Below are 24,578 nucleotides of genomic sequence, written 5' to 3'. Positions count from 1 at the left end.
GTCCCATTGTATCTATTTCACTGCATCTATGAATCTAAGTTCTATCTTATCTATTGCACAAATATATCATGCCTACTATAGACCAGGTATTGCCCTTGACACTCAGGTTAAAAAGATAAATGACATAATCAGGAAAGACTAAATTAGAACATGATGGGAAGTAGCAGGGCATGTCTGGAGAGACAACTGGTTAGTGGACAGTTTTTATATATGTTAAGCTAAGGAATTTGAATTTTATCTTGTGAAGTTGGAAGCCATCAATAAGGTTTCTTTTGTTTGTTTGGTTTGTTCTATTTGTTTGTTTGTTTTGAGGCAGGGTCTCACAAGGCTGGAGTGCAGTGGTGCGATCTTGGCTTACTACAACCTCTACCTCCCCAATTTAAGCGATCTTCCCACCTCAGCCTTCTGAGTAGCTGAGACTATAGGCACACGCCACCATACCTGGCTAATTTTTGTATTTTTTTGTAGAGATGGGGTTTTGCCATGTTGCCGAGGCTGGTCTTGACCTCCTGGGCTCAAGCCATCTGCCTGCCTGAGCTTCCCAAAGTGCTGGAATTACAGGGTGAGCCACTATACCCAGCCAATAAGTTTTAAGTAAGGGAGTAACAGCACATTTGAATTTTAGAAAATTCACTTTGGCGGTAGAATGGAACATGGTTTGGAGAAGAATGAGACATGAATTTGAGGAGAAAAGTTAGAAGCCTAGTTTAATAGTCCAGTCAAGAGACAATATACATTTGAATTAAGGATGCATTTGAACTAGGACGGAAATGTGGATATGGATTTTATTTTAAAGATATTTACAAGGCAAAATTGACAGGACCTAGTAACTCACTGAGTGATTTGGGGAATGATAATGGAACAGTAATAGTCTTGTTTCTGACTTGAATGCCTTTAGTCAGGACAGAGAAGGTAGGAGAAGCTTTTAGGATGGAGAGAGGAATGGCATAATAAGATGATTTTTGGACATGTTGACTTAAAAGTTATTTTGGGTTATTCAAGTGAACTTCTCCAACTGGCTATTCGTTGTTGGTGTCTGATGAAGCAGATTCGGAAATTCTAGGTGTGTAATTAAAACCGTAAGTATAGATGAAGCCTGTATCTGTACTAAGACTTATACATGACTGTTCATGGCAGCTCTGTTCAGTCAAAAACTAGAAACAGGCTGGGTGCGGTGGCTCACGCCTGTAATCCCAGCACTTTGGGAGGCCGAGGCAGGTGGATCACGAGGTCAAGAGATCGAGACCATCCTGGTCAACATGGTGAAACCCCATCTCTACTAAAAATACAAAAAATTAGCTGGGCATGGTGGTGCGTGCCTGTAATCCCAGCTACTCAGGAGGCTGAGGCAGGAGAATTGCCTGAACCCAGGCGGAGGTTGCGGTGAGCCGAGATCGCGCCTTTGCACTCCAGCCTGGGTAACAAGAACGAAACGCTGTCTCAAAAAAAAAAAACAAAAAAAAAAACTAGAAACAATCTGATGTCCATCAACAGGTGAATGAATAAGCTAATTGTGATAAAGCCAAACAGTGGAATACTACTCGCAACATAAAGGAACAAACTGGCTGGGTGTGGTGGCTCGCGGCTGTAATCCCAGCACTTTGGGAGGCCAAGGTGAGAGGACTGCTTGAGCCCAGGAATTCCAGACCAGCCTGGGCAACATAATGAAACCCTATCTCTACAAAAAACTTAAAAAATTATGCCAGGTGTGGTGGCATGAGCCTATAGTCCCAGCTGCTTGGGAGGCTGAAGTGGGAGCATTGCTTGAGCTTGAAGAGTTCAAGGCTACAGTGAGCTGTGATTGTGCCACTATACTCCAGCTTGGGTGAAAAATTGAGATCCTGTTTCAAAAAAAAAAAGAAAGAACAAACTTGATGCAAATGACAACATGGCTGAATCTCAAAATACTTAACACTAAATGAAAGAAGGGAAACCAAAAAAGAGTATATACTGTATGATTCTATTTATAGAACATTCTAGAAGATGCAAACTGGTGCAGATCAGTGGTTGTTTAGGGAGAGGCTTTTTATGTTTATTTATCTTGATTGTGCTGATGGTTTCAGGGGTGTATGCATGTGCTGAAATTTATCAGATTGTATGGTTTAAATATGTGCAGTTTATTGTTTGTCAGCTGTACCTCAATGAAGGTATTTTAAAAAGTAGATGAGACTACATGCTGAAAATGATTTGAGTAAGACTGAAAAAGGGCTGGCATAATAAGTGGGAGAGGAAAAATAGTGTATAGGGAGATAGCAGAGGAAAAGGAATGATGGATGAAAGGGGACTGAGAAGGAAGGATTCAGGCAGAAGGAATGAAACCCTAGTGTCTGAGAAGTTGAGAGAGGAATGCTTCAAGAAAAGAGTTGTTAGCTGGGTGCGTTGGCTCACACCTGTAATCCTAGCACTTTGGGAGACCAAGGCAGGTTGATCACCTGTGGTCAAGTATTTGAGACCAACCTGGCCAACATAGTGAAATGCTGTCTCTACTAAAAATACAAAAATTAGCCTGGCATGGTGGTGCACGCCTGTAATCCCAGCTATCTGGGAGGCTGAGACACAAGAATTGCTTGAACCTGGGAGGCAGAGGTTACGGTGAGCCGAGATTGCACCACTGTGCTCCAGCCTGGGTGACAGAGCGAGACTCTGTTTCAGAAAGAAAGAAAAAAAAAATTAGCCAGGCTTGGTGGCACATACCTTGTTGGTCCTGGCTACTCAGGAGGCTGATGTGGGAGGATTGCCTGAGTCTGGGATGTCAAGGCTGAGGTGAGCCGTGATTGTGCCGTTGCACTGCTGCCTGGGTGACAGGGTAAAACTCTGTCTCAAAAGAAGAAAGAAACAAAAATAAAGACAAAGGAAAGAAAAAGAGTCATTAATCGTATCAGGCTACAGAAAAGTCAAATAAAGGGCCTGAAAAGTATTAAGTTTGACAGCTAAGCGGTCATTGGTCATTATGTCAGAACAGTTTTATCGTGATAGTAGAAGATGGAAGAACATGGAAAAAGTAAGAATAGCAAGGGCAGCTGACCTTTTTGTTCAGATTTTCTTTTTCTAGAAGCTTGGAAAGGAAGGGAAAAGAGATAGTGCTGAGGCAAAAAAGAGATTCCAAGATTGGGTAAGACATTTTTGTTTCTTATTTGGAGATGACAAAAACTTGTCAAGAGCCTTTGGGAAAGGAGCTAGTAGAGAATGCTGGTGAAGATTCAGGAACACAAAGCAATGGGATTTGCCTTGAACTGTTTGGCAGAATACTACTTTAAGCACTTCATCTGTGTTCTCAATCATTCTCATAGGATACTATTATGGCTTCCTTTTCACAAGAGAGAAAATTAAGGTTTGGAAAGTTAAATTTGCCCATGTAATTTAGTTACAGAATCTTTATTTTTATTTTTAAAATTTATTTATTTATTTTTACACCATGACTCCTCCCCCCCGCTCTAAAATCTGTTTTTGTTTTTTTTTTTTGGTCGCCCAGGCTGGAGTGCAGTAGCGCCATCTCAGCTCACTGTAACCTCTGCCTCCTGGGTTCAAGCAGTTCTTTGCCTCAGCCTCCTGAGTAGTTGGGATTACAGATGCCCACCACCGTGCCTGGCTAATTTTTGTATTTTTTGTAGATATGGGGTTTCATTATGTTAGCCACGCTGGTCTCCAGCTCCTGACTTCGTGATCCACCCACCTCGGCCTCCCAAAGTGCTGGGATTATAGGGGTGAGCCACCACGCCTGGCCTAAAATCTGTATTTTTAAACACTATGTTGACTGGGCATGGTGGCACAAGCCATTAATGCCAATACTTTGGGAGGCCAAGGCAGGAGGATCACTTGAGGCCAGGAGTTTGAGATCAGCCTAAGCCACATAATGAGACCCTGTCTCTACAAGGGGGAAAAAAAAAGCCAGGTATGGTGGTGCATGCCTGTAGTCCCAGCTGCTCAGGAGGCTGAAGTGGGACGATTGCTTGAGCCCAGGAGTTTGAGGCTGCAGTGAGCTATAATTGGGCTACTGCACTCCAGCCTGGGTTACAAAGTGAGACCTTGTCTCTAAATTAATTAATTAATAAACCCTATGTGATGCTACCTCTGGAAGGGACGATGACAACTTTTCTTATGAGATAGGAGGGAAAGTGATAAAGATGGATTTGTAGGTTGGGGAGCAGGGAGTTCATTCTAAATCACCTCTATCATGCTAAATCACCTCTATTTTCATGATAAAATGAAAGGCAAAATTCTTTTACAGAGTAAAGAAAGGGGAAGTAGTAAGGAATTTAGAAAGAATGACATTTGGGAATTGCTGCTGTGGAATGTAGAGGTGCCAACCAGTGACTTAGAAAATTGGTGGCTCGTACCTGCAATTCCAGCACTTTGGAAGCCTGAGGTGAGAGGATCACTTGAAACCAGGAGTTCAAGAAACAGCCTGGGCAACATGGTGAAACACCATCTCTACCAAAAAAATTAATAAAAAATCAGCCAGGCATGGTGGTATGCACCTGTAGTCCCAGCTACTCAGGAGATTGAGGTGGGAGGATCCCTTGAACTCAGGAGGCCGATGCTGCAGTGAGCCATGGGGGGGTGGGGGGGTGGGGGGGTGGGGGGGGTGGGGAGGGAGAGAGAGGAAGGAAGGTATTGCTGAGCAGCCCTGAGTGTGGAGACTATAAACTTGGAATTGGGTTGATCTGGTGGTTGTGAGATTTTCCTCCAGCAGTACTTATCTGTTAAGGTAAACAGGGAGAGAAGATAGTTGGTTGCAGGTAGCTGCAGTAGAGATTAAGAGGATAGGAATATTTCAAGTGATAGAGAAGAAGTAAGGCTATATAAAAGAAATAATGGACTGGAAGAAAAGTTAGGGCTCCATGGATTCAAAGTCTTGGTGAGTTAGAAGGGTAGTGAAAGTAGATAGGGGATTATGATTAGAGAGGAGGACAATTGTTATATTTTAGAATTTTAAGATTCTAGAGATGGAGGCTGAGGAGAGTAGATCACCTGAGCTCAGGAGTTCAAGACCAGCCTGGCCAACATGGCAAAACCTTGCTTGTACAAAAAACACAAAAAAATTAGCTGGATATGGTGGTGCTTGCCTGTAGTTCCAGCTACTTGGGAGGGTGAGGTGGGAGAATCGCTTGAAACCCGGAGGCGGAGGTTGCAGTGAGCTAAGGTCACGCCACCTCACTACAGTCTGGGTGACAAGAGAGAAACTCTGTGTCAACAACAACAAAAAGATTCCAGAGATGAAGCAGATGAAACAATTAGGAGCTCTGAAGTTGATGTACTGGGTTGCATATGGGAATGATGATGAAGTCCACAGAGATTATGGAATATACTGTAGCAGAGAGAGAGACCATATTCTAGGAGTGGCAGGAAGATTCAGAAGTAACAACAGCAAGGATGTTTTAATCAAATAATAGTAAAAGTGGCAACTACTTCTTACCTCCTCTGATATATTTATTACAGCTGTAGACAGAAAATGAAGAAACTGCACTTCATTTTAGAATTTTGTCTTGTGGTAAAGCTTTTACCCTAACATTTTGTCATGAAGATTTTTCAATACACAGAAAAGTTGAAAGAATGGTACAATAAACACCCATATACTCATCACCCAGATTTTATAATTAATATTTTATTATAATTTTATTATGTTTGCTTTATGGCATACCTATCCATCCCTTCATCCACGAATCCATCTTAGTTATTTTTTTTGAGATGGAGTCTCGCTCTGTCGCCCAGACTGGAGGGCAGTGGCGTGATCTTGGCTCCCTGCAACCTCTGCCTCCTGGGTTCAAGCAATTCTCCTACCTCAGCCTCCCGAGTAGCTGGGATTACAGGGATGCATCACCATGCCCAGCTAATTTTTGTATTTTTAGTAGAGATGGGGTTTCACCATGTTGGTCAGTCTGGTCTTGAACTCCTGACCTCAAGTGATCTACCCGTCTTGGCCTGCCAAAGTGCTGGAATTACAGATATGAGCCTCTGTGCCCGGCCCCATCTTATGTTTTGATGTATTTCAGAGTTCCAATCATTCTACCTTACCCTAAACAAGCAATCTCCACCTTCCAGGCTCAAGTGATCCTCCCACCTTAGCCTCTCAAGAAGTGGGACTGATTACAGGCATGTGCCACCATGCCCAGCTGATTTTCCTTTTTGGTAGAAACAGGGTTTCACCATATTGCCCAGGCTGGTCTCAAACTCCTGAGCTGAAAGAATCCACTTGCGTCAGCATCCCAAAGTGCTGGGATTACAGTGTGAGCCAGTGTGCCTGACCCACAAATGTTAATTGTACCATTTGATGCGTTTTGACAAATGCATACAATCTAAGTCTCTACCAAAATATAGAACATTAACATCATTCCTGAAGTTTTCCTCACCTGCCTTCTCAGTCAACTCCTGCTCCCACATCCCAGAGGCAACCATTGATCTTTTATCATCCCACCATAGATTAATCTTATCTGTTCCAGAACATCATATTAATAGATTTATACTGTATATATTTTTGTTAAGGCTTTTGAGGTTGTGTTTATCAAGAATTCAGTAGTTTTTTCCATTATATGAATATATACCACAGTTTGTTTATCCACTGGCTCATAGGATAGGTGTCTGTTTAATTTGAAAAGCAAGTGCCACACCTTTTCCCATGGTGGTTGTACCACTTTACATCCTGCCATCAATGTATGAGAGTTCCAGTTGCTCCAAATCCTTGCAACATTTGGTGTTAACAGTCTTTAATTTTAGTCATTGTGGGAAGTGTGTGGTGGTATCCCATTGTGGTTTTAATTTACATTACCCTAATGACTAACGATACCACTTTTTTGTGTTCTTTTTAAAAAATTTTATATAGCCTACATGATAGAAATAACTTTTTTTGTGTTCTTATTGGCTGCTTGTATATCTTCCTTTAGGCAGTGTCTGCTCAATTTTTTTTGCCTATTAAAAAATTGAAAGCCAAGTGCAGTGGTATCTGCCTACAGTCCCAGTTACTTGGGAAGCTGAAGCAGGAGGACCGCTTGAATTCAGGAGTTTGAGGCTATCGTACCCTATGATCATGCCTGTAAATAGCCAGTGCACTGTAGCCTGAGCAATATAGCAAGACTATCTTAAAAAAAAAAGTTGTTTTTCTTTTTAGTATTGAATGATGAGTTCCTTTGTCAGATATAAATATTTTCTTCTAGCCTGTGGCTTGCCTATTTGTTTCCCTAATGAATTTTTTGACAAGCAGAAGTTTTGTTTGTTTGTTTGTTTGTTTGTTTTTGGGACAGAGTCTCACTCTGTTGCCCAGGCTGGAGTGCAGTGGTGCGATCGCAGCTCACTGCAACCTCTGCTTCCAAGGTTCAAGTGATTTTTCTGCCTCAACCTCCAGAGTAGCTGGAATTACAGATGCCCACCACCGCCCAGCTAATTTTTGTATTTTTAGTAGAGATGAGGTTTCGCCATGTTGGCCAGGTTGGTCTCGAATTCTTGACCTCAGGTGCACCTGCCTCCACCTCCCAAAGTGGGATTACAGATGTGAGCCACCATGCCTGGCTCATTTTTGTATGTATGTATGGATGGATGTACGGATGGATGGATGGAGGTATGTATGTATTTTGAGATGGTGTCTCGCTCTGTCATCCAGGCTTGGAGTGCAGTGGCGCAGTCTCGGCTCACTGCAACCTCTGCCTCCTGGGTTCAAGTGATTCTTCTGCCTCAGCCTGCTGATTAGCTGGAATTACAGGCACCTGCCACCACACCTGGCGAATTTTTATATTTTCAGTAGAGATGAGTTTTCGCCATGTTGGCCATGCTGGTCTCAAATTCCTTACCTCAGGTGATCCACCTGCCTCGGCCTCCCAAAGTGGAGTTACAGGCGTGAGCCACTGTACCTGGCCCATTTTTGTATTTTTAATAGAAATGGGAGTTTCTCCATGTTGGCCAGGCTGGTCTTGAATTCCTGACCTCAAGTGATCCACTCACCTCAGCTTCCCAAAGTGCTGGGGTTACAGGCATGAGCTACTGCACTTGGCCAGAAGTTTTTAATATTGATAGAGTCAAATATATGTTTTTTTTCTTTTAAGGTTATTGCTCTAATGTCTAAGAACCCTTTGCTGAAATTTTTTAATGTTGTCTTCTAAAAGCTTTATATTTTTAGCTTTCATAGACTCTGCGGTCCATTGCAAGTTAATTGTTGTGTTATGATACAAGGTAGGAATTGAGATCCATTTATTTTTAATGCTGATATCTAGTTATTTCAGAACTATCTGTTGAAGAGACCTTCTAATTTTTTTTTATTCCTCCTTGCAGAGCAGGGTTATGCCATGGGCAGTGTGCCCAGAGTAGTAGCCTGTTAAAGAGATTTTTTTTTCTCTGTTGGATTGTGTTGATATTTTTATGAAAATTACATTATTCATGTGTGTATGTGTATACGCAGTTGGTCCTCTTCATCTGTGGATTCAAACAACTGTGGATCAAAAGAAAAAGTATTTGGGGGAGGAGGATGGGGAGAAATTGCATCTGTGTTAAATATGTACAAATATTTTTTGGTCATTACTCCCTCAACAATACAGTACACAATTTACATAGTATTAGTTATTAGTAATCTTGATGATTTAAGGTGTACAGGAGGGTGTGCACATGTTATATGCAAATGCTGTGCCACTTTCTGTAAGAGACTTGAGCATCTGCAGATTTTGGTATCTGTGGGAGGTCTTGGAACCAATCCCCCGTGGATACCGAGGGATGACTGTACGCCCGCGTGCACGCACACACATCTCCCCCCATGTCTGTATCTCAATTTGTTGGTTTATTTCTAGGCTCTCCATTCTCCATTGATTTGATTGTTGATTTCTGTAAACTTATAGTAAGTCTTGACGTTAGGTAGCGTAATACTCCAATTTTGTTCTTTTAAAAATAATGTTTTAATGTTTCTAGATCTTTTTGAATGTTAATCTTTCATTCCTGGGATAATAAACCTTGGCAGATAGTGTTTTATTGAGTCCCTGCTATGTGCCACTATCCTAGGCAATATTGTTTACATGCTTATATGTCTGTTCTACCCATTGACTTTTGAAGGTTTTAATGTCCCAATTTGCAGCTGATGAAATGGATTTTATGAGGGCAAACTGCACAAGATCTTATGACTAATAAGGAGTAGAATCAGGATTTGAACCTATGTCAGTATAGCTTCAAAGAAACTCTTTATATTCCACTGTGTTGCTTTTTTTGAGTAGGAAGTTCAGTGGTGCTGTAATTGTCCTGAACCTTAGATTTTAAGAAAGAAGTATCTCAGGAGGAAGGGAGGCTGAATGGACAGGGCTTTGAAACCCCCTACTTTAAGCTGAGGAGCTCAGCTCTTTTACATATTGGGGCTTTGCATGGGATTTCATTTGGAAAAAAAGAGTTCTGATGCATTAAAAAAGGTAGAATTTTAAAAGACACTAGTTAATGGAAAGATAGCACAGACCGTAAAGGAACCAGCTGAGGAGTAATGGTCTTTGGGTGGCAGTGAGAAGCTAGGAGACTGTCCTTGTATGCTTATGTTTGGAAGTGATGGAAGTGACATATAATTTATTTTATTTTTTGAGACAGAGTTTTGCTCTTGTTGCCCAGGTTGGAGTGAATTCTCGGCTCACTGTAACCTCTGCCTCCCTGGTTCAAGCGATTTTCCTGCCTCAGCCTCTCGAGTAGCTGGGATTACAGGCATGTGCTGTCACGCCTAATTTTGTATTTTTAATAGAGATGGGGGGGGTTCTTTATGTTGGTCAGGCTGGCCTCGAACTCCCGACCTCAGGTGATCTGCCTGATCAGCCTCCCAAAGTGCTGGAATTACAGGTGTGAGCCACTGCGCCTGGCTGACATAAAATTTATTTTATTATTTTACTTTTTTGAGATAGGTTCTCACTGTGTCACCCAGGCTGGAGTACAGTAGAGCAATGGTGGCTCACTGCAGCCCCAACCTCCTGGGCTCCAGCAATCCTCCCACAGTAGCCTCCTGAGTAGCTGGGACAACAGACACATGCCACCACACCCAGCTAAGTTTTGTATTTTTGGTAGAGATGGGGTTTCACCATGTTGCCTAGGCTGGTATCTAACTCTTGAGCTCAAGCAATTCACCTACTTCAGCCTCCCAGTGTGCTGGGATTACGTATATGAGCCACTGCATCCAGCCCATGTGATTTTTTTTTTTTTTTTTTTTTTTTTTAAGGAGACTGGGTCTTGCTCTGTTACCCAGGCTGGGGTGCCGTGGCATAATCATAGTTCACTGTAACCTTGAACTCCTAGGCTCAAGAGATCTTGCACCTCAGCCTCCCAGGTAGCTAGGACTACAGGTGTTCACCACCACTCCTGGGTAATTTTTAGAAAAATTTTTTGTAGAGACAGGGTCTCACTATGTTACTTAGGCTGGTTTCACACTTCTGGCCTCCAGTGATCCTCCTGCCTTGGCCTCCCAAAGCCCTGGGATTACAGGAGTGAGCCACTGTGTCTGGCCAGAAGTGACTATTTAAATGGAAGTGGGACCATAAATGGGTGAATGAATGTATCAATCAATTAATGGAAGTGGGAGTTAGCCAATTAAGGATTAGGAGGAAATAAATTCCAAGGATTTGTGGTAGTTTAGAGGCCAAGAAGAACTCAGCATTTTTGGAGTTCTGAATAGCTGAAGTCTGGAGTGTGGGACCAGATCTTGTGGATCAAATTATTGCATTTTATCTTGTCAGCAGTGGGGAGGAACTGCAGGGTTTTAAGCAGGGAGCTGACACACATGAATTTTGAAGAATCGCTGTAGACTGTATGGAGCATGGATTAAATAGGAACTGAACTGTAGGCAGGAAAGCCAGTTAGGAGATTTTGCAGTACTTCATGGAAGGGATGATAGGTGGCTTTAACCAGAGCAATAGCTGTGGGGATGGAAAAAAGTGGGCAAATTAATTAGAGAGGTTTAGAGGTAGATTGGTGATTGAATTGAGCCAGGCAGTGAGAGGAATCAGAGGATTCCCAGGTTTCTTTCTTTTTTTTTTTTTTGAGACGGAATTTCGCTCTTGTTGCCCAGGCTGGAGTGCAATGGCGCATTCTTGGCTCACCGCAACCTCCGCCTCCTGGGTTCAAGCGATTCTCCTGTCTCAGCCTCCCAAGTAGCTGGGATTGCAGGCATGTGCCACCATGTCCAGCTAATTTTTTGTATTTTTAGTAGAGACAGGGTTTCACCATGTTGGCCAGGATGGTCTCGATCTTTGACTTCGTGATCCACCCGCCTTGGCCTCCCAAAGTGTTGAGATTACAGGTGCTAGTCACTGCGCCCGGCCTGGATTTCCAGGTTTCTGACTGAGGGGTCTAAGTGGAGATGGTGATGAAAGGGGGAATATTGGGAGAGTATCAGGTTTGGAGGGGAACTAAGAAACCATCAGTATTCTGGAGAAGAGGGTGTGAGAGAATTGTTATAGGAGGGATTTACTCTTTGGTGGATATCCAAGCATGGAAGGCCTGTTTGATGGACTGTCCTTGATAATCACAGGCAGGTATAGCCTGAAGGCTCTGAGGATGACTCTAAAGTACATTTCTTTCTTTTTTTTTTTTTTGAAAGAAAGAAAGAAAGAAAGAAAAAGAATAAAGAAGAAGAAGATAAAGGAAGAGAAAGAGAGAGAGAGAATGGGAGTATTGCTTTCTTGCCCAGGCTAGAATGCAGTTTAGTAATGGGTATTGAAAACCTCTTTTATACCAATAATTATACTTGATGTAAACAGGAAGGAATAAGGGAAGAAAATAACAAATGAGCAGCCAACCAATATTTCATTTAAACCTATGAAATGCTATGCGATTACTGAGGAGTGATTTACTTCCAATTATGTAGTCACTTATGGAATAGGTGTGAGGTGGTAATGTATGTTTTATGTATTTGAAGTGGAGAGTTCTATAAATGTTTATTAAGTTTACTTGTTCCGGGTCTGAGTTCAAGTCCTGGATGTCCTTGTTAATTTTCTGTCTCGTTGATCTATAAAATCGTTAGCTCTTCTTGTTACATTGATCCTTTTGCCATTATGTAATGTCCTTCTTTGCCTCTTTTGCTCTTTGTTGCTTTAAAGTCTACTTTATCAGAGGTGAGAATTACATCTCCTGCTTTTTATTTATTTGTTTATTTTTACTCTCTGATTGGTTGATAAATATTCCTCCTCCTCTTTGTTTTGAGTCTTTGTGTATCGTTGCATGTGAGATGGGTCTGGATGCAGCATACCAATGGGTTTTGGCTTTTTATCCGATTAGAATATATATAACTTTAATACTGGCATTTGATGCTAGCTGGCTGTTTTGCCTGTTAGTTAGTGTAAATTTTTCATTGTGTTAATGTTCTTTTCTTTTTGATATATTTTTGGAAAGGCTGATATTGGTTGTTCCTTTATATGTATAGTGCTTCTTTCAGAAGCTCTTGTAAAGCAGGCCTGGTGGTGGTGAAGTCTCTGTACTTGTTTGTTCGCAAAAGATTTAATTTTTCCTTCGCTTACAAAGCTTAGTTTGGCTGGATAGGAAATTCTGGGTTTGAAAGTTCTTTTCTTTAAGGATGTTAAATATTGGTCCCCACTCTTTTCTGGCTTGTAGGGTTTCTGCTGAGAGATCTGCTGTAAGTCTGATAGGTTTCCCTTTATGGGTAACCTGACCTTTCTCTCTGGCTGCCCTTAGTATTTTCTCCTTCATTTCAACCCTAATAAATCTGGCAATTATGTGCCTTGGGGTTGGTCTTCTTGAAGAATATCTTTGTGGTGTTCTCTGTATTACCTGGAGTTGAATATTACCCTGCCTTGCCAGGTTGGGAAAGTTTTCCTGAATGATATCCTGAAGAGTATTTTCCAACTTGGATTCATTCTCTTCATCACATTCAGGTACACCTATCAAACGTAAATTAGGTCTTTTCACATAGTCCCATATTTCCTGGAGACTTTGCTCATTCCTTTTCATCCTTTTTTCTCCAATCTTGTCTTCTCGTTTCATTTCACTGAGCTGGTTCTCGACTTCTGATATCCTTTCTTCTACTTGATCAATTCGACTGTTTAAACTTGTGCATGCTTCACGAAGTTCTCGTGTTGTGTTTTTCAGCTCCATCAATTCACTTATATTCCTCTCTAAATTGTCCATTCTCGTTAACATTTCGTCAGACCTTTTTTCAAGGTTCTTAGTTTCTTTGCATTGGGTTAGAACAAGTTCTTTTAATTCACAGAAGTTTCTTATCACCCACCTTTTGAAACCTGCTTCTGTTATTGGAACACAATCGTAATCTATTAAGCCTTGTTCCGTTACTGATGAGGAATTGGGATCCCCTGTAGAGGGAGAGGCATTCTGATTTTGAGTATTCTCTGCCTTTTTACGCTGATTTCTTCCCTTCATTATATATTTATCTGTCTGTCGTCTTTGTAATTACCGACTTTCTAACTAGGTCTCTGAGCGGACGTCCAACTTGTTGATTCCCAGCGCCGAAATCTGAGCAATCCACTGCGCCGGCCAAAACAGCGGTGTTAAGATGGGTGGTGCTTTTCTGCTCGGGAATCTCTGGACTCTGCACCAAAAACTGGCGCGCTAAGGCACCAGCAAAACTGCCGCGCCGGCCACAAGAGTCGCCCTGGCGACACGTGGGGTTCCTCTGCTGGGAATCTCCTGGTCCATGAGCAACAAATATTCGTCTGAAAGTGTGGCGTCCTCTCGTTCTCTGTGCTTTCACTGGGAACTACGAGCCCGAGCTGCTAGTGATCAGCCATCTTGGATCTCTCTCTCCTAAAGTACATTTCAAACACCATCTCCTCCACAAAGCTTTCTACAACTCTGTCCCCTAAGTAGAGTGAATCTTTTCATACCCATAGTACCTACACCTTAATTTTAGCACTTAATAACATTCTGCCTTTTAAAGTCTGTTTGCACCTGTGTTTATTCCCCCCTTTTAGATTGGCAGTTCCTTCACGGGAAGAATAGATTACTGCTTAGCTTTGTATTCCTTGTAGTACTTAGCATATTTCTCTTGTATATCAGGTGCTCTATATATAGTTGTCGAATTGCATATGGTTCTGTCTATCCCCTCAAGAGTACACTACTAATGAGTTAGGTAGGTTTTACTTGAGATCTTCACCAGTTAAAGGGCATGTTTAGCATATTTTATTTTAGCAAATAGGGAAGCAAATACTATATTTTCAAAATAGTTCATGTAAAATGGCTAGTTTTTTAAAAAAATGTGATGCTTCAAGGGGAGCTTTTTTCATTGTATTAGTCCAGGACCTCTTAGAAGCAGATGCTAAAATGGGATTAAGCGCATAAGAAATTTGTTACATGAAATGTTTGTGAGGGGGAAAAAGGAAACAGACAGGGAGAGTTGTCAGACTGTGATGTAAGTCTGACTCCAAGTTAAAAGAGAGGTAAGGAAGGAAGGAACTTCGGGTGAAAGTGTCTTAGACTGCAGTGCAATACTAAGGAAACTTTGCAAGGCCTCAGGAAGTTTTTGAGTTTAAGTTGCCTATCACAAGAATAATGTGTCTCCCAGGAATAGGACTGCCTGGTATGCCTGCCGAGCTCTGTCAGTGACTGGGAGGAGCTAAGTGAGAAGCGCAGCCTCGGCACAAACATAGTGATGGATTTGAGTGCAGCTGCTGCAGCACTCAGTCTATTATGCTTCCTGCAGTTAGAGAGCTGAGAGGCTCATTCTTGTGGCCAATCAGGGTCATCTCTGGCTAGGAATTGCCTGATTCGGGATAAATTATAGTTTTTCCCCATTTCAGGTGGGTAATTTGTTCCACGAAAAGCCCCTGTGCTTTAAAAAAAAAAAAAGGGGGATGTCTTAAGGTGAATTTTTTTTATTTATTTATTTTTTTTTTTGGAGACGAAGTCTCGCTCTGTTGCCCAAGCTGGAGTACAATGGCGCAGTCTTGGCTCACTGCAACCTCTGCCTCCTGGGTTCAAGGGATTCTCCTGTCTCAGTGTCCCAAGTAGCTGGGACTACAGGCATGTGCCACCACGGCCAGCTAATTTTTTGTATTTTTTAATAGAGACAGGGTTTCACTGTGTTAGCCAGGATGGTCTTGATCTCCTGACGTCGTAATCTGCCCCCCTCGGCCTCCTAAAGTGCTTGGATTACAGGCAATAAGTGCCACACCTGGCCCAAGGTGAATTCTTAAAAGTCAGAACTTAATTTTCATTGAAATTAATGGTACATAATTTACTTCAGTAGCTAAGCATATGAACTTTGCATTCATATTCAGTGTTTATGTAATTAAATCTTTAATATGCAAAACCACAAGCAGAACAGTAAGACAAAAGAAAACAATTCAAGTAATACCCCAAATTATTACTCTGTAAAGTAGTGAACCAGGAATACTTGAGGCAAACCAGCAGGAAGTTTCTGAATAGTCCAACCATGTGGCCATGAAGATGACTCCCTGTTGGCTTTTCTTGCTAGTCTGGGCTACCTCACAGGCAGATAGGCGCAAACCAGTGAATGAAATTCCTCAGAAAGTCAAATTCTGGTAACTTCCTATTGTAGTTGGGAGTGGAGATACACATGGGAAAAAAATAAGTAATTTAAAGATTGGGTTTTATGTACCCTGAATTACTCAGATGTTACTTTTAAAAAAATTTGTTTTAAACTGTAACATGAAGATGATTTGAGAAAAGAGTCTTTAATGCTACTTTCATGCTGATTTTTTTTTTGTTTTTGAGACAAGGTCTCACTCTCTTACCCAGGCTGGAGTGCAGCAGCACAATCTTGGCTCACTGCAGCCTCTGCCCCCTAGGCTCCAGTGAACCTCTTACATCAGCCTCCCAGGTAGCTGGGACCACAGGCATGCACCACCACACCTGGCTGAGTTTTTAGTATTTTTTGTTAGAGGCAGGGTTTCACCATGTTGCCCAGGCTGATCTCAAACTCTTGAGCTTAGGAGATTCACCTGCCTGGGCCTCCCAAACTACTAGGATTACAGGCATGAGCCATCATGCCCAGCCTGATTTTTACTTTTTTTTTTTTTTTTTTTTTTTTGAGACAGAGTCTTGCTCATACCCATATTACGTAAAAATGTCTATCACATGCACCTTCACCATTAGCCTCAACAGACCAAGAAGTTATTATCTCAAATTGACATTGAATGACAATCCATACATGCTCTTAAACTCTCACTAGCCCAGGCTGGAGTGCAATAATGTGCTCTTGGCTCACTGCAACCTCCACTCCCAAGATTCTAGTGATTCTCCTACCTCAGCCTCCATGCTTGGGTAACTTTTTATATTTTTAATAGAGATGGGGTTTCACCATGTTGGCCAGGCTGGTCTTGAACTCCTGACCTCAGATGATCTACCAACCTCAGCCTCCCAAAGTGTTAGGATTACAGGCGTGAGCCACTGCATCCGGCCATTGGTTTGATTTTATTTACCAAATTAGTTGAGCACTTATTTGTATGGCAAGCATGGATATAAAATTTGAAAACAAAACATAGTTGTTGCTTTTATGAAACTGATATGTGGTGATTAAAAAAAGTCTGTAATCTGTCCATATGAGTTAAGCAGCCCAACTGTAAATACAGTTGATCCTAGTATGTAGAGAGTAGTTTGGCAGCCAGCCTTGGTGGCTCACGGCTGTAATCACGGCACTTAAGGAAGCAGCAGCAGCTTGAGACCAGGAGTTTGAGATAGCCTGGGTAACATGGTGAGACCCCATACCTATTTAAAAAAAAAAAAAAAAGTAGTTCAGGATTTAAAAAAAAAAATAAAAAAACAAGTCTTGACAGAAAACAAATTGTTTTTAATTGATACAAACTTTTTGTAGTAAGCTAACTTAAATTTCAGTTATTTTTATTTTTTTCTTATTTTAAGTTGTTTATTGTAAGATAATTTACAAATATCTTGCTGTCTTCAGCAATTCAAACAATGGAGGAACAGATTCTTCAGACAAAGACAGCAGTAAGCTAAAAACAAAATCAGCTGGCTGAATTTTCCTTCTTTACCTCTTGTCTGAGGAAGGAACTTGATTTTCATTAATCCAGAGCTATAGCACCAGAGATGGTTTCAATCAACTCTTTTGTGATGACAGCCTGGTGGGTCCGGTTGAATGTCAATGTCAATTTGTCAGTCATCTCGAAGCATTCTTGCTGGCATTGTCCATGGCTGTCATCCTGGCACTCTTCTGGTGGACTCCTTCAGAGAGTAGTAGATGATGTTGGCCAGATTATATTCTTGGTAATTTTGCAGCACGTCAGCATCAATATCATTGTAAATACTCAATGCTCTCAACACTTACAATGGTATTAAGGGAAAAGATGGGCTTTTCTTCTGTCGTATAGGAGATGACAGATCTAAATCAATTAAGATGATGGAGACTTCATCAAATTCATATCCAGAATTTAGTAATTCAAGGGCAATGACTGACGCCATCTCCAAAAGTAGGAGGCTTTCTTCCCACTTCTTTGAATGCTGCTAGAAACTGGTCATAATGAGTCCTATAAAGTATGCCTCTGATTTTGTCACTAATTCCAACAAGCATAACTTCTTTCCCAGCTGCTGTTAGTGTAGCAACCTCACTTTTCATCTATTTAGCAATAGAGGAATGAACAGCATCACACAGTCCTCAATTTTAGGACACAACAATAAGGTGTTTCTTCTTGTCTTCAGGCACCTTGATATCAGCTTTTTCATACAGAGCCAAAGATCCCAATCCATATATTTGAGCTGGTTTCAGCTCTCTCTCTCTCAGCTTGGGCATATTTTGCTGCTGCTGCCATTTTCATAGACTTGGTAATTTTCTGGATGTTTTTGATGGACTTTAGTTGCCTAGTAATATCTTTCAAAGTTGCCATATTTCGAACTTGAATCCACTGTGGCTGCAAGGTCCAGGCTGGCAGCCCAGAGATGCCTGCAAGAGAGAACATGGTAGCCGTAGCCCTGCTGTAATTCGGTCCTCAGTTATTCTTTTTTTTTTTTTTTGAGACGAAGTCTTGCTCTTTCGCCAGGCTGGAGTACAGTGGCACAATCTCGGCTCACTGCAACCTCTGTCTCCCAGATTCAAGCGATTCTCCCTCTTGAGTAGCTGTGGACTACAGGTGTGTGCCACCATGCCCGGCTAATTTTTTTTTTTTTTTTTGTATTTTAGTAGAGATGGGGTTTCACCATGGCCAGGATGGTCTCGATCTCCTGACCTCGTGATCCACCTGCCTCGGCCTCCCAAAGTTATGGGATTACAGGCGTGAGCCACCGTGCCTGGCCAGTTATTCTTTTCAAATTCCTGGAACAATTATTGTCTATGTATGGCTCAGTAATTTGTAATGGAATGCACTTAGTGATAATTCACAGGTGTTTTGTTTAAGAGCTTTGGTAGAGCCAATTTCTATAGAATATAAAATTTTTTCTTTGACTTTTTTTATTGTGGTAAAATATATTTATGTAACATTAAATTTGCCACTTTAACCACTTTAAATTTGTAATTGAGTGCCATTAATAACATTCACAATGTTGTACAACCATTACTACCATCTGTTCTCTCCCAGTCCCTAGTAACTTCTAATCTACTTTCTGTCCCCATCAGTTTACCTATTCTAGATATTTCATGTGAGTGGAATAATAAAATATTTGTATTTTTGTGTCTGACTACTTTGATTTAGCATAATATTTTCAGGGTTCATCTGTGTTGCAGTATGTACCAGAATTTCATTCCTTTTTAACACTCAGTAATTTTGTATTTATTCAGGTGGACACTTGCACCTTTTGGCTAAACTGGATACTGCAGTGAACATTGGCATACAATTACCCTATTTGCAGTTCTTTTGGGTACGTTCCTTGAAATGAAATTGCTGGATTGTTTGGTAATTAGCTGTGGTTAGCTTCTTGAGGAACTGCCATATTGTTTTTCACAGAAGCTGCAATATTTTACATTCCTACCAGCAATGTACAAAGGTCAGTTTCTTTACCTCCTTGCCCATGCTTGCATTTTCTTTCTTTTTTTTAAATCCCATCCTAGATGGTTTGCTTAAAGTTTATCTTTTTAGTTTCTTGATAATGTCCTCTGATGAACAAAAGTTTTAATTTTGACAAAGTCAGATTTATCTCTTTTTTTCTTTCATTGTCTTAAGCTTTTTGTGTCTGATCTTAAGAATTGATTGCCAAATCCAAGGGCATGAGGATTTGCCCCTGTGTTTTTTTCTAAGAGGTTTATGGTTTTAGCTCTTATATTTAGGTCATTGATATATTTTCAGTTAACTTTTGTATTTGGTATGAGTTTAGAGTCTAGTGTCATTCTTTTGCGTGTGGAAATCCAGTTGTCCCAGCACCATGTATTGAGCAGACCCTTATTTCTCCATTAAATGGACTTGGCCATTATAAAACATCAGTTGGCCATAGATGTATCAGATTATTTTGGTACTCTCAGTTTTATGCTATTGATCTATATATATGTCTATCCTTTTTTCAGTAGCATACTATTTTGATTACTGTAGCATTGTAGTAAGTTTTGAAATCAGAAAGTATGTGTTCCAACTTTTGTCTTCTTGATTGTTTTGGTTTTCCATGTTCCCTTGCAGCTCTGTGAATTTGAGGGTTAGCATTTCCGTTTCTGCAAAAAAAGGATTTTGAAATTTTGATAGGGATTGTGTTGAATTTGTACATTGCTCTAGGTAGTATTGACATCTTAACAATATTTAGTCTACCTATCTAAGAATTCAGGATGGCTTTTAATTTATTTTGGTTATTTTAAATTTTCTTCAGCATTTTGTAGTTTTCAGGGTAAAACTCACCTCCTTGGTTAAATCTCTTTCTAGATACTCTTTTAGATGTTATTGTTCTTTTAGATGTTAAATGGAATTGTAATCCTAATTTCTTTTTCAGATTATTCATTGCAGATGCATAGAAACATAACTACTTAAATTTTATTTTAAGTTATTTTATTTTTTTAAGACAGGGTCTCTCTCTGTCACCCAGGCCAGAGTGCAGTGGTGTCATCTAGGCTCAGTGTAACCTCTGCCTCCTGGGCTAAAGCCATTCTCATTACTTGGGATTACAGATGTGGCGTCACCACACCTGGCTAACTTTTGTGGTTTACTTAGTAGAGATGAGGTTTCACCATGTTGCCCTGCCTGGTTTCAAACTCCTGGCCTCAAGTGATCCACCCACCTGGGCCTCCCAGAGTGCTGGGATTACAGGCATGAGCTACCGCACCTGACCTCTTTGGAATTTTTCTATATATAAGATTATGTTATTGGCAAATCAAAATAATGTTTCAATTTGGATGCCTTTTCTTTCTCTTGTCTAATTGTTCTGCCTAGAACTTTATTATTTATTTATTTATGTATTTATTTATTTTTTGAGATGGAGTCTCGCTCTGTCGTCCAGGCGATGAAGAGTGAAGTGGCACGATCTCCCCTCACTATAACCTTTGCTCCCCCCTTCCCCCCTACCCTCGCCGGTTCAAGTGAGTCTCCTGCCTCAGCCTCCCGAGTAGCTGGGATTACAGGCATCTGACACCGTGCATGGCTAATTTTTGTATTTTTAGTAAAGAAGAGGTTTCACAGGCTGTTCCAGAAATCCTGACCTTGTGATCCTCCCGCCTCAGCCTCCCAAAGTACTAGGATTACAGGCCTGAGCCACCACTCCCATGCCAACTTTATTATTAAAACTGGTTTTCTTCTGGCCAGTACAGTGTTGAATGGAAGTGGTGATAGTGAGTACCCTTATTTTGTTCCTGATCTTAGGGAGAAAGTTTTCAGCCTTTCACCACTGAGCATGTTAGATAAGGGTTTTTCATAGATGCCCGTTATCATTTTGAGGAAATTATCTTGTATTCCTAGTTTTCTAAGTATTTTTATCATGAAAGGGTGTTTGATTTTTTCAGATGCCTCTTCTGAGTTAATTGAGGTCATGTCTCACCCCCTTCATTCTATTAATGTATATTTACATTGATTGGTTTATTTTATTTTAATTATTATTTTTTTTTTTTAGAAGGAGTCTCACTCTGTCGACAGACTAGAGTGCAGTGGCATGATCTTGGTTCACTGCAACCTCCGACTCCCTGGTTCAAGTGATTCTCCTGCCTCAGCCTCCTGAGTAGCTGGGATTATAGGCATGTGCCACCATGCCTGGCTAATATTTGTATTTTTAGTAGAGATGGAGTTTCACCACATTTGCCAGGATGGTCTCGATCTCCTGACCTCCTGATCCACCTGCCTCAGCCTCCCAAAGTGCTGGGATTACAGGTGTGAGCCACCGTGCCCGGCCTATTGGTTTATTTTTTTAAGACACCCAACCACCTTTGCAGTCTTAGGATAAATCCCACTTGGTCAAGGTGTATAATCCTTTTAATGTACTATTGGATTTAGTTTGCTAATATTTATTTGCTAATATTAGTTTGCTGCAAACCATTAAGAATATGTGCGTAGTTATCAGCATATTGACTATTAACTGTTGGTCATTTGAGCATATATATATTATTATTATTATTTATTATTATTATTTTTTGAGACAGAGTTTTGCTCTTGTTGCCCAGGCTGCAGTGCAGTGACACGATCTCGGCTCACTGCAACCTCAGCCTCCTGAGTAACTTGGATTACAGGCACCTGCCACCATGCATGGCTATTTTTTGTATTTTTAGTAGAGATAGGTTTTCACCATGTTGGCCAGGTTGGTCTCAAACTCTTGACCTCAGGTGATCTTCCCGCCTTGGCCTCCCAAAGTGTTGGTATTACAGGTATGAGCCACCACATGGGGTCCAAATGCATATAAATTAAAAGTGAAAAATCTCTTCTTTCTCTTCCTGAATTGCACCAGTCTTTCTTTCTCATAATCTATATAGCCTAATCTTTTGGACTTCAGAATCCTTGTTGTTTCCAGAAACCTCAATAATGAAACTTTCTCCTCTTTTTAAAAGAGAAGTGGATTTTTTTTTTTTTTTTTTTTAAGACAGAGTCTTGCTCTGTTGTCCAGGCTGGAGTGCAGTGGTGTGATCACGGCTCACTACAGCCTCCGCCTCCTGGGCTTTAGTGATCCTCCCACCTCAGCCTAGTCTAGCCGAGTAGCTGGGACTACAAGCGTGTGCCACCACACCCACCTAATTTATTTTCCCTTTGGTAAAGATGAACTCTCATTATGTTGCTCAGGCTGGTCTTGAACTCATAGGCTCAAGCAATCCTCCTATCTTAGCCTCCCAAAGTGCTGGGTTTTACAGGTATGAGCTACCACACGTGGCCAAAGTGGTACTTTTTAATTAAAAAATGGATCATAAATGAAACTCAATACATAGGCAGATCATAAAAAATGATTTTTTGTTTTGCACAAACACTGAGTAGAGGTAAGTTGCTTCCTCACCTTTACCTGGTGGTACCTGAAGTACATTTTGGAAGTCCTCAACATTGAAAACCTTTGTTCCCGGCTGGACGTGGTGGCTCACACCTGTAATCCCAGCACTTTGGGAGGCCGAGGCGGGTGGATCACGAGGTCAGGAGTTCAAGACCAGCCTGATCAATGTGGTGAAACCTCGTCTCTATTTAAAACAAAAGAAAGAAAAAAAAAGAAAACCTTTGTTCCCTATGTACTGCTGGTAATTAAAGACAAGAAATTATTGTGAAATTTGTCAAGCATTTTATGAAGGAGACAATGCTAGTTTGTTTTGTTTTGTTTTTAAGTATATTTTAAACATTTCCTTATATAAATGTTGCTTTGTCAGAAATTTCAACATTTGGAACAAATTTTGATAGTTTCTAAATAAATATAATTCAAACCAGGCTTAGTTAGGATGGCTGCCCAGAATGCTGTCAGGATACATATAATCTTATATATAAAGTTTATTTCTATATTATCGAGTTGTTCAACAGTTGATTTAGGCATAATAATGAAACTGCTTTTGCGGTTTGATATAGTTCAGATATTTGACCCCTCCAAATTTTATATCAAAATTTGTTCCCCTCTAATCTCGCATCCCAGTGTTAGACAGGAGGTCCTGGTGGGAGGTGTTGGGGGTCATGGAACCAGATGGGTTGGTGCCATCCTTGTCCCAGAGGTAATGCGTGAGTTCCTGCCCTATTAGTTCATGCAAGAATTGGTTGCTTAAAAGAATTTGGCACACTTTCCCTCTCTCTTGCCATGTGACATACTTGCTCCCCCTTTGCCTCTGCCATGATTGGAAACCTCCTGAGGTCCTTGCCAGAAGCAGATACTAGTGGCACGCTTCTTGTACAGCCTACAGAACTGTGACCCAAGTAAAACTCTTTACTTTATAAATTACCCAGCCTCACGTATTTTTTTATAGCAATGCAAATGGACTAAAAGACAGTTAAACACATGGTTTTTTTTGTTTTTTTTTTTCATGTCTCCTTACTATATTTTATTCTATTTTTTGAGACAGGGTCCCACTTTGTCGCCTAAGATGGAGTGCAGTGGTATGACCTCAGCTCACTGCAACCTCCACCTCCTGGGCTCAAGTGATTCTCCCTCCTCAGCTTCTCAAGTTGCTAGGACCAAGGTTGTGTACCACCACACCCAGCTATTTTTCTTTAAATTTTTTGTAGGACAGGGTCTCATTATGTTGCCTAGGCTGGTCTTGAACTCCTGGTCTCAAGCAGTCCTCCTGCTGTGACTTCTCAAACCACTTGGATCACAAGTATGAGCCACTTCTCCTGGCCTGCTCTCTGTTTCTATATGTTAGACTTTTTGGAGATTTCCACAGATAAGTGATATCATCCAATATTTTCTTTCAGTGTCTGGCTTATTTTACTGAGTATAATGTTCTTCTCTAGTTTCATCCACGTAGTTGCAAGTGGCAGTATCTCATTTTTTTTTTTTTGAGATGGAGTTTCGCTCTTGTTACCCAGGCTGGAGTGCAATGGCACGATCTCGGCTCACCGCAACCTCCGCCTCCTGGGTTCAGGCAATTCTCCTGCCTCAGCCTCCTGAGTAGCTGGGATTACAGGCACGCGCCACCATGCCCAGCTAATTTTTTGTATTAGTAAAGACGGGGTTTCACCATGTTGACCAGGATGGTCTCGATCTCTTGACCTCGTGATCCACCCGTCTCGGCCTCCCAAAGTGCTGGGATTACAGGCTTGAGCCACCGCGCCTGGCCCTATATCTCATTTTTTAAGGCTGAATAATATTCCATTGTGTGTATATGTGTGTGTATCACAATTTATTCATTCATCTGTCAATTGATGCATTGTTTCCATAACTTGGCTATTGTGAATAATACTGCAGTGAACACAGGAGCACAGATATCTATCAGGTGCTGATTTCATTTCCTTTGAGTACATACCTAGCTAGGTCATATGGTAGTTCTACTTTTAATTTTTTGAGGAACCTTTATTACTGTTTTCCATAATGGCTGTACCAATTTATATTCCCATTGACAGTCTACAAGGGTTTCCTTTTCTCCACACCTTCAACAACACTTGTTATCTCTTATCTTTTTGGTAACAGTGTGAGATGATACCTCATTGTGGTTTTGTTTTGCATTTTTCTGATGATTAATGATGTTGAGTACCTTTTCATTTACCTGTTGGTCATTAGTATGTCTTCTCTGGAAAAAAAAAACGGTCTTGGCAGGGTACTGTGACTCATGCCTGTAATCCCAGCACTTTGGGAGGCTGAGGCAGGCAGATCACTTGAGGTCAGGAGTTCAAGATCAGCCTGGC

At 41.0% G+C, this 24,578-nt stretch overlaps 1 protein-coding gene and 1 pseudogene across 2 annotated transcripts in view; one reads left to right on the top strand and one right to left on the bottom strand.

Annotated features, from left to right (window-relative positions):
* Positions 1-24,578, top strand: part of SOS1 (SOS Ras/Rac guanine nucleotide exchange factor 1) — a 133,987-nt gene that overhangs the window by 3,117 nt on the left and 106,292 nt on the right. The window lies entirely within an intron of this gene.
* LOC105716093 (ATP synthase subunit gamma, mitochondrial-like) lies at positions 16,667-17,972 on the bottom strand (annotated as a pseudogene).

This window comes from Aotus nancymaae, unplaced genomic scaffold, assembly GCF_030222135.1.
Source record: "Aotus nancymaae isolate 86718 unplaced genomic scaffold, 86718_ANA_hifiasm-v0.15.2.pri h1tg000057l, whole genome shotgun sequence".
Classification (NCBI taxonomy): Eukaryota; Metazoa; Chordata; class Mammalia; order Primates; family Aotidae; genus Aotus; species Aotus nancymaae.
Note: the sequence above shows the minus strand (reverse complement) of the source record. Positions and strands in the feature narration are given on the sequence as shown.